General features: G+C 39.1%; 1 pseudogene; it reads left to right on the top strand.

Moving 5' to 3' along the window:
• The first annotated feature begins 4,317 nt into the window (after positions 1–4,317).
• On the top strand, positions 4,318–5,854 carry LOC102829643 (annotated as a pseudogene).
• The last annotated feature ends 1,698 nt before the right edge of the window (positions 5,855–7,552 follow it).

Below are 7,552 nucleotides of genomic sequence, written 5' to 3'. Positions count from 1 at the left end.
AGAGGGGCTGTGTGCTGACAACAGGGAGGCAGGCTTGCAGCGTATACCTTTTAGTTGGTTGATGATGCATGGAAGGGATTGTTACCATGACAATGAAACGATATTTGATAGGATGACTGTAAAGCTAATGTTCTCCCATGTAAAGTATCACATAATTCACAATAAAACATTTTTTTTAAAAAAAAGGAATTCATTCCTGAAAGAATAGAAATAACATAGAAAATGGAACAAAACAGAGAAATCCTAAATAAGAGTGTTCTTGTTGTTGTTGAGGGGCTAGAAAAACAAAAGCTGGTTAACATGAAAAATCAGGAAAAATTCCTGGCAATGAAAATAATCATCACTACTGTCATTAGACAAAATGAAAACAAATGGAGCTAGACAAGACATTTAATGAGTTGGAAGGCATGCTGAAATACTCAAAACATGGAGTAGTTTAAAAAAAAACAAACATGGCCCAGACAAAAAAGAGTAGATTTCAAACTTCTGCACAGATGTAGCAATTTCAAAACAGAGAACTCAGTGTATGATAGATACATAGCGCAACCGAGAATGTCCCTGAACTGAGAAATAAGTCCACAACCTGAAAGCATTCAGAAACAGGTTTGTTTTGGCAGAAGGGATTATACACAAAAACACAATGCCAAGGTTGCAGACTCAATTGATAAGGAAAAGGAGCCATTGGCTCTGCAGTCTTTAAGGATAGTGCATCTTCACAAATTATTGTATGCCTTTCACATAGTAAACTTGATCTAATGTTGTATTTTGGTATGTTCACATTTAACACCTTGAAAGGATTTCATTTTATGGATAAGGCAAATGAGCCACAGAAAGGCTAAGTCAATTGACTTCCCAACAATTCAATACTTTCTCTAGCTCTTGGTCTGAAACATACATACACTGACTATGCACAGATTGACTTCTGAAAAACTTGGTGCAACTCTTCCCCTCCTCATCTCCCACAGCACTCAGTCTGTGATCAGTAATAAATAGGATCAGCAGAAAGGCACCTGCGCTAGGCATCCACAATGCTTGGGCATGTCTCTCATTGAGTCTTTCTTAGTACTAAGTATGTAAACTACATTGTTTCATGTAATTTGCAACTAAGGTTGGGAAAGACAATCTTCCCAGCTCAGTTCCTTCTGTCCTCACTTATTCATTTCAGTTTCAATGATCAGGTGCCAAATGAAAATAGCAAAAAGGCACCATATACCTTTGATTAACTACAAAATCAAGCCCTGCTGTTGGTAGAGGACCCCTCACCCTGTACCCTAGCACATGCATCTGGTGCTAATTGGGTGATGTTTACACCCAGCATCCCTCCATTTCAACAAGCAGCAATACTTAAATCTCTTGTTTATAGTTTACTGGCTGAAGGTTATAAATGTTTTATGAGTCGCTGAGCTTGCAGCATTACTATTTTATTAGAAGGTTGACTATCTCTTCCTCATAGCTGTCTGACTCGTGAGGTTGTTCTTTCTCTTAAAAATGTTAACTTCATGCTTGTTATGAAATGGTAATTGGCAGGAGGTTGTAAATAACTGTTCAAAATGGATTTGGATCATTTGAAAGTGTGCCTGGATAACACTAAAGTTTTAAAAAAATTTATTGACAAATAATTTAGGGGAGGAGAGAAATTTTTGGACACTGTAAAACTCGATGTAATACAGACCCTCTGAATTCTGTTTCTGATTTCTGAGATGTAATATATTCAAATTTTGTCAATAATCCAAAGAATTACTTGTGAATTCCTATGGGCAAATTTCAGGATAAAGCATACAAGATACAGAACCAGCTTATCTGAGTGTCCTGGGCAAGCCATCTAACAGTTTTGAATATCAGCTTTTTCATTAGTCATATGTTTCTCCAATACTGACACTAAGTAAGTTGTAAAAAGGTGAGAAATTACTTCTTCTAGAAAGCCAGACCACCACCTGTTTGTTAGTTTGTCGTACATGGTGGTTTGTGTGTTGTTATGATGTTGGAAGATAAGTCACTGATATTTCAAATAACAGCAGCATCAACTCTGTGGTGCTTCTAGACTAAGTCAGACTAGGAAGAAAGGTCTGGGCATCTACTTCTGAAATGTAGCCAGTGAAAATCCTGTGTATCACAACGGAATACTGTTTGATATAGTGCTGGAAGATGAGCTTTCTAGGTTGGAAGGTGCTCAATTGATACAGTAACTGCACAATGGATTTGAGCATACCAAGGAATCCTGGTGTGATGCTATAGGAGAAGCACTGGGCCACTAACCACAGGTCAGCAGTTCAAACCCACCAGCCACTATGAGTCGAAGGTACACAACAACAACAAGGATTGTGAAGATGAAGCAGGAGCTCTGTTGTGCAGGGGGTTGCCATGAAACAAAACTAACAACAACAACAAGCAAGCTGGAAAAAGATTGGCTTCTTGTCCTCCACAGAAGAATGATGTCATTAAGAGGAATCAAGCTCTCACTATTTGTTGTTCTTAGGTGCCACTGAGTCAATTCAGTTAGCAGCTGAGTACTTAATCATTGTACCACCAGGCTCTTTCTCACTAACTGATGGTGGTCATGGTGGTATGCCATCGAATCAGTTCTAACTCATAGTGAGCCTGTATAGGGTTTCAGAGGCTGTAAATCTTTATAGGAGCAGAAAGCCTCATCTTTCTTCCAGGGAGCAGCTGGTAGATTCAAACTGCTAGCCTTGCAGTTAGCAGCCCAACTCATAACCCACTATGCTACCAGAGCTTCTTTCTCACTAACTAGGGATAGCAAATATTTCCACTAACTTTCCAAAGGGAATTACACCAGACTGTGCACCTCACTCTCCCATGCCTTGCTTCATACTACCTCATCTTGACTATGTTTTTGTCTACCTTCTTCCTCTTAGCAGCTTCTTCTGATATTGAAAACCAAATTCCTTTATCACCCACAATCTGTACACTTTCCAGACTAAACCCTTTCTCCTTTCTGTATACATCAAGTGAGCATTACTACAATGTTGTTGCTCTCACTGAAGTCAATTCATCGAATTACTCATTTATTTGAAATCCAAAAACTTTCTATTAAATTCTATTAAATATTAAAATTAATATATTTAGATAAATATATTAAATATTCTATTGAATATCTATATGCCATGACATTGGAAAGAAATACCCAAGTAACATACAGCCCGTGTTATTAGACTCATATATTTTTACTTCCTCATTATTTTTGAATTCCCAAAGTGATACTGTTTCTTTGTGAATTATCTAATATCTATTGAAACCATAGTCTGTAACTCCTACCAAACTACATTTCTGCCCTGCTGGGTGGGGGCAAGGGAAGTTGGGAGAAGATATGGATAGAATGACATGATTCAATTGTGATTGTTAACAGAGCTAACTGTAATTGTAAAAACATGAACCTCTAACATGTATAATATGAACCATCTCAGAAGAAGGAGGGGTGATCTCACCTCTTCAAAGAAGAACCAGGAAAGGAGCACGTCGTTTGGGCCCAGGGCTGTCTGCACATTAAAGTTACCCTTCCCAGAGACAGAAAGCTGTGACAGCAGAGGAGTGGCAGAGGGGCAGCAGCAGAACCAACAGCCAGAGCACAAGCCCAACCAATGGGTTTCCTAAGCCATGGAGCAAGTAAAGTGGAGTGACTTTGGACAGGAGGCTTGCTTGCAAAGTGGGGTGCCTCCAGGCACTTAATTGGGGGATCTAGATTTGGTGACCCATAGAGCTAGAGCTGAGTCCCTTCTGAATGGGGCTTGTGCTGGAGTGTCCTGTGGGTATTTATCAGCAGCCCTAAAAGAGATTTGTAACATTGCCTGGACAGAGAGAGGCCTGCCTGTGCACACCACTGAGGAGAGGTCGTCCTGACTGGAAGAACTGGGCCCTGAATTGTAACCTGTTAACTTCCCCCAATAAACCCCACAACTCTGAGTATTGTCTCCAAGTTCTTTGTGGTCATTGCAATGAATGATAATCCTACCTGGGTACTGAAGGATAAGACCTTACTGAAGGTCTTATTTTGATACTTAATAGAGTCCTGGTGTGGCACTGTGGGTTAATGCGCCAGACTGCAAAGCCATTTGACCTGCAAGGTCGGTGGTTCAAGCTCACCAGCTGCTCCTCAGAAACCCTATACAGGGTCACTATGGGTCAGAACCGACTCGATGGCACTTCACAACAACAATAATTGATTAATAGTCAATAGTTGTTCAAAATAGGTTTCTTAATTAAATTAAAAGGAAAGAGTCAGAGTGAGAACGTTCCAGAGGTTACTAGCTCCTCTGGAGCTGAGGGGTGTGGACCCTGGACTTCGCTGGGACTCCGCCCATGCTCATCGTCAGCACCGGCCTGCCTGCCCACTTCCACCCTCATCTAGGCGACCATGCACTGCACTTCATCCCAATCCCAGGAGAGCAGCATAGGGCTTATTTCTGTACTTGAGGAAAACAATCTGGTGATCAGCCATTGGTACCTGTATTGAGGAAACATAGCTCACAAACAAGAAGCTTACAGCCTCAGTGGTGAAAATATTTCCATCTTAGAGATGAAGAATTCTTGCAATCATCGTGTATGTCATCTCTTCTTCTCCATACAAGATACCAAAAAAGGTGCAATCAAAGATCTCTTCATCTTACTGGGAATGTCACTAATAAGCCAAAATATCTGTCAACCTCAAATGCAGTGTGTTAGACATTTCTATCACTACAACATGCCCCATGTCATTGACAGGGCTGAGGATAAAGGAAATGGAACCAAGACAGTTACAGTCAACATAGTTGACGTTGCAAAGGTGCTTAATGGGTCTCTGTGGTATCCCACCAAATATTTTGGTTGTGAGATGGGAGCACAGACCCAGTTTGATGTTAAGAATGACTGTTACATTATCAGTAGATCTTATGAGATGAAAAAGCTGTCAGATATGTTGAACAGATTCATTAAAAACTTTTTCCTCTGTCCTGAGTGTGAGAATTCTGACACAGATCTGCATGTCAATCCAATGAAGCAAACAATAGGTCAGTCTTGTAAAACCTGGGGTTGTTGAAGCACGCTTGACACACATCATAAACTCTGCACATTCATTCTAAAAAAACCCACCTGAGAATAATGACAATGGGACAGGAAAGAAAGAAAAGGAAAAGAAAAACAGAAAGGGCAAAGACAAGGAAAATGGCTTTGTGTTCAGCAGTGAGAAACCACCACCACGGCCTCCCAATGTAATTAGTCCTTCCCTGGTGTGGTGCTGTGGGCTAATGCGTCAGACTGCAAAATCATTTGAACTGCAACATGTGGGGTTCAATCTCACCAGATGCTCCTTGGAAGCCCTATACAGGGTCGCTGTGGGTTGGAATCAACTCAATGGCACTTAACAACAACAATGCTGTGCAAGAAGAGGATGATGATGACCAGGGAGAGGATATAACTGAGGAAGGGTAGAGATGCAGAATGGATGAAATCGGTGACCAAGCAGAAGTCCTGACCCTTAGCAATGATCTGGAGAAGACTCTTGAAGAGCTGGTCAACATCTTATTTGATTTTGTTACGAAAAAGAAAGAAGAGGGCATTATTGATTTGTATGACAGAGAAATTGTTGCTGAGGCAGACTGATTAGATGTAAAAGCCACGGGCCCTCTTATTTTGACTGGTTCTTTTTAATGAGAAAATTAAGGAACAAATAAAGAAATATAATTGCCACTTCATACGGTTTTGTCACAATAAGAAAAAAGGCCAGAGGTACCTTCTTCATGGTTTGGAGTGTATGGTAGCAATGCATCAAGCCCTGCTCATCTTCAAGATCCCACATATTTTGAAGGAGATGTATGACGCAGACCTTCTGGAAAAAGAGGTCATCATCAGTTGGTTCTGACTCATATTGACCCTGTATAGGGTTTCTGAGGTGCGACTGGTATGTTTGGACTGCTGATCTACTAGTTCAAACTGACATTTGGTCCAGTGCTTATCCTATAGCACTAAACCAGGACTCCTTCCTTACTAAGGGTGTTGGTGGTGGTGTTGGTTCTGACTCATAGCGACCCTGTATAGGGTTTCTGAGACTGTAAATTTTTATGGGAGCAGAAAGCTTTATCTTTCTCCCATGGAGTGTGGCTGGTTAAATTCGAACTGTTGACCTTGAGGATAACAACCCAAAGCATAACCATTATGCTTCCCAGACTCTTTTTATTAATGATAAAATGTACACAAAACAAACCAAATGGAGGGTTATAAATGCAGCTTAAATAATCTGTAAGTCTCAGACCATCTATATCTATCTATCTATCTATCTATCTATCTATCTATCTATCTATCTATCCATCCACACATATGATGTCAGTTATTATTATATAGAAAACCTGTAGCTTATCCCTCAGCATTAAAGTTACTAGAGTCTAACCCTTTAAACATAAAGAGCTCAATAAGTTGTTGCTTCCATGTGATGAAAGGCCCACTACAAACCATGTCTTACTTTATATCATTACCTCTAACATAGTGTTAGGAAGAATAAATGCTCAGTAAGAACTTAATGAATAAATGAATTAATAAGTTATTTTGTTATTATGGAATCCTGGTATAGTGCTGCAAGGTAAGAATTGAATTGCTAACTTCAATATTGGCAGTTCAAACCCACCAGTTGCTCCTTGGAAACCCTACACTGGGTCACTATGAGTAGGAACTGACTCTACAGCACTTAACAATAACAACATTGCCATTATTTTGAAGTTTGTGAAGATATTCACTTATGTCTAAAAAATAAAAGAATCAGTTGTTTTACAGTAAAACAGTACATATCAAAATAAAATTCATTTTGGATTAGGTAAGCCTAAAGTCAGTTTAAATTTCTTTTTAAATTTGCTAATGATGTCCAGATTTTATGGTAATTAAAAAATTCTTACTACTACATATGACACTGGGGTTAATAGAGTAAAAATTTAAAAACAAAAAGTCTAAAAATTTATTTTATGTTAAGTTAAAAGTAAATAGACTCATGTATTAAGAACCATAGTTTTGAACTTAGGCTTGTCACCAAGTTCACCTGTTGTTATCATTGTATTATACATGTAGTTCACTGTTGAGCCATGTAAACTTACAAAGCCTCATTGTGAAGATAAACAACAAAAGCACTTGATAAAATAAGACTGAGCTCATGAAAGCAAAATAATTCAACTTTTTAACTGGGCAAATATTTTTGAAAAATTTCTCCCAACCCACTAAAAAGTAGCCCAATACTTCATAATCGGAAAGACTAATGTCGTCTCCTCTGTGACCATCAGAATGAAACTAGATCCTACAGGTAAGTCACTGAGGGCTTCCCCAAACTATGGCAAGTACTCAAATCAAGAGAAAGGGCTTTGCTTTCACCAGAGGAAAAAGTTTTTAAAATATTACCTCATTTCAATTCCAAAGTCATTTGTTTGAGGAATGTGCTTGCAGGCCTCATCTTCTTGTGGGCAGAATCTCTCAACAATGTTCAAAACTCTCAACAAGATTGAGCTAATGTTTATAAAAATACTTTACAACCACTGTAAAGTTAATTTTTACTATTTCTGTTATCTTTTGAGATTCTGGT

Source organism: Chrysochloris asiatica, unplaced genomic scaffold (genome assembly GCF_000296735.1).
Source record: "Chrysochloris asiatica unplaced genomic scaffold, ChrAsi1.0 scaffold00013, whole genome shotgun sequence".
Taxonomy (NCBI): domain Eukaryota; kingdom Metazoa; phylum Chordata; class Mammalia; order Afrosoricida; family Chrysochloridae; genus Chrysochloris; species Chrysochloris asiatica.
Note: the sequence above shows the minus strand (reverse complement) of the source record. Positions and strands in the feature narration are given on the sequence as shown.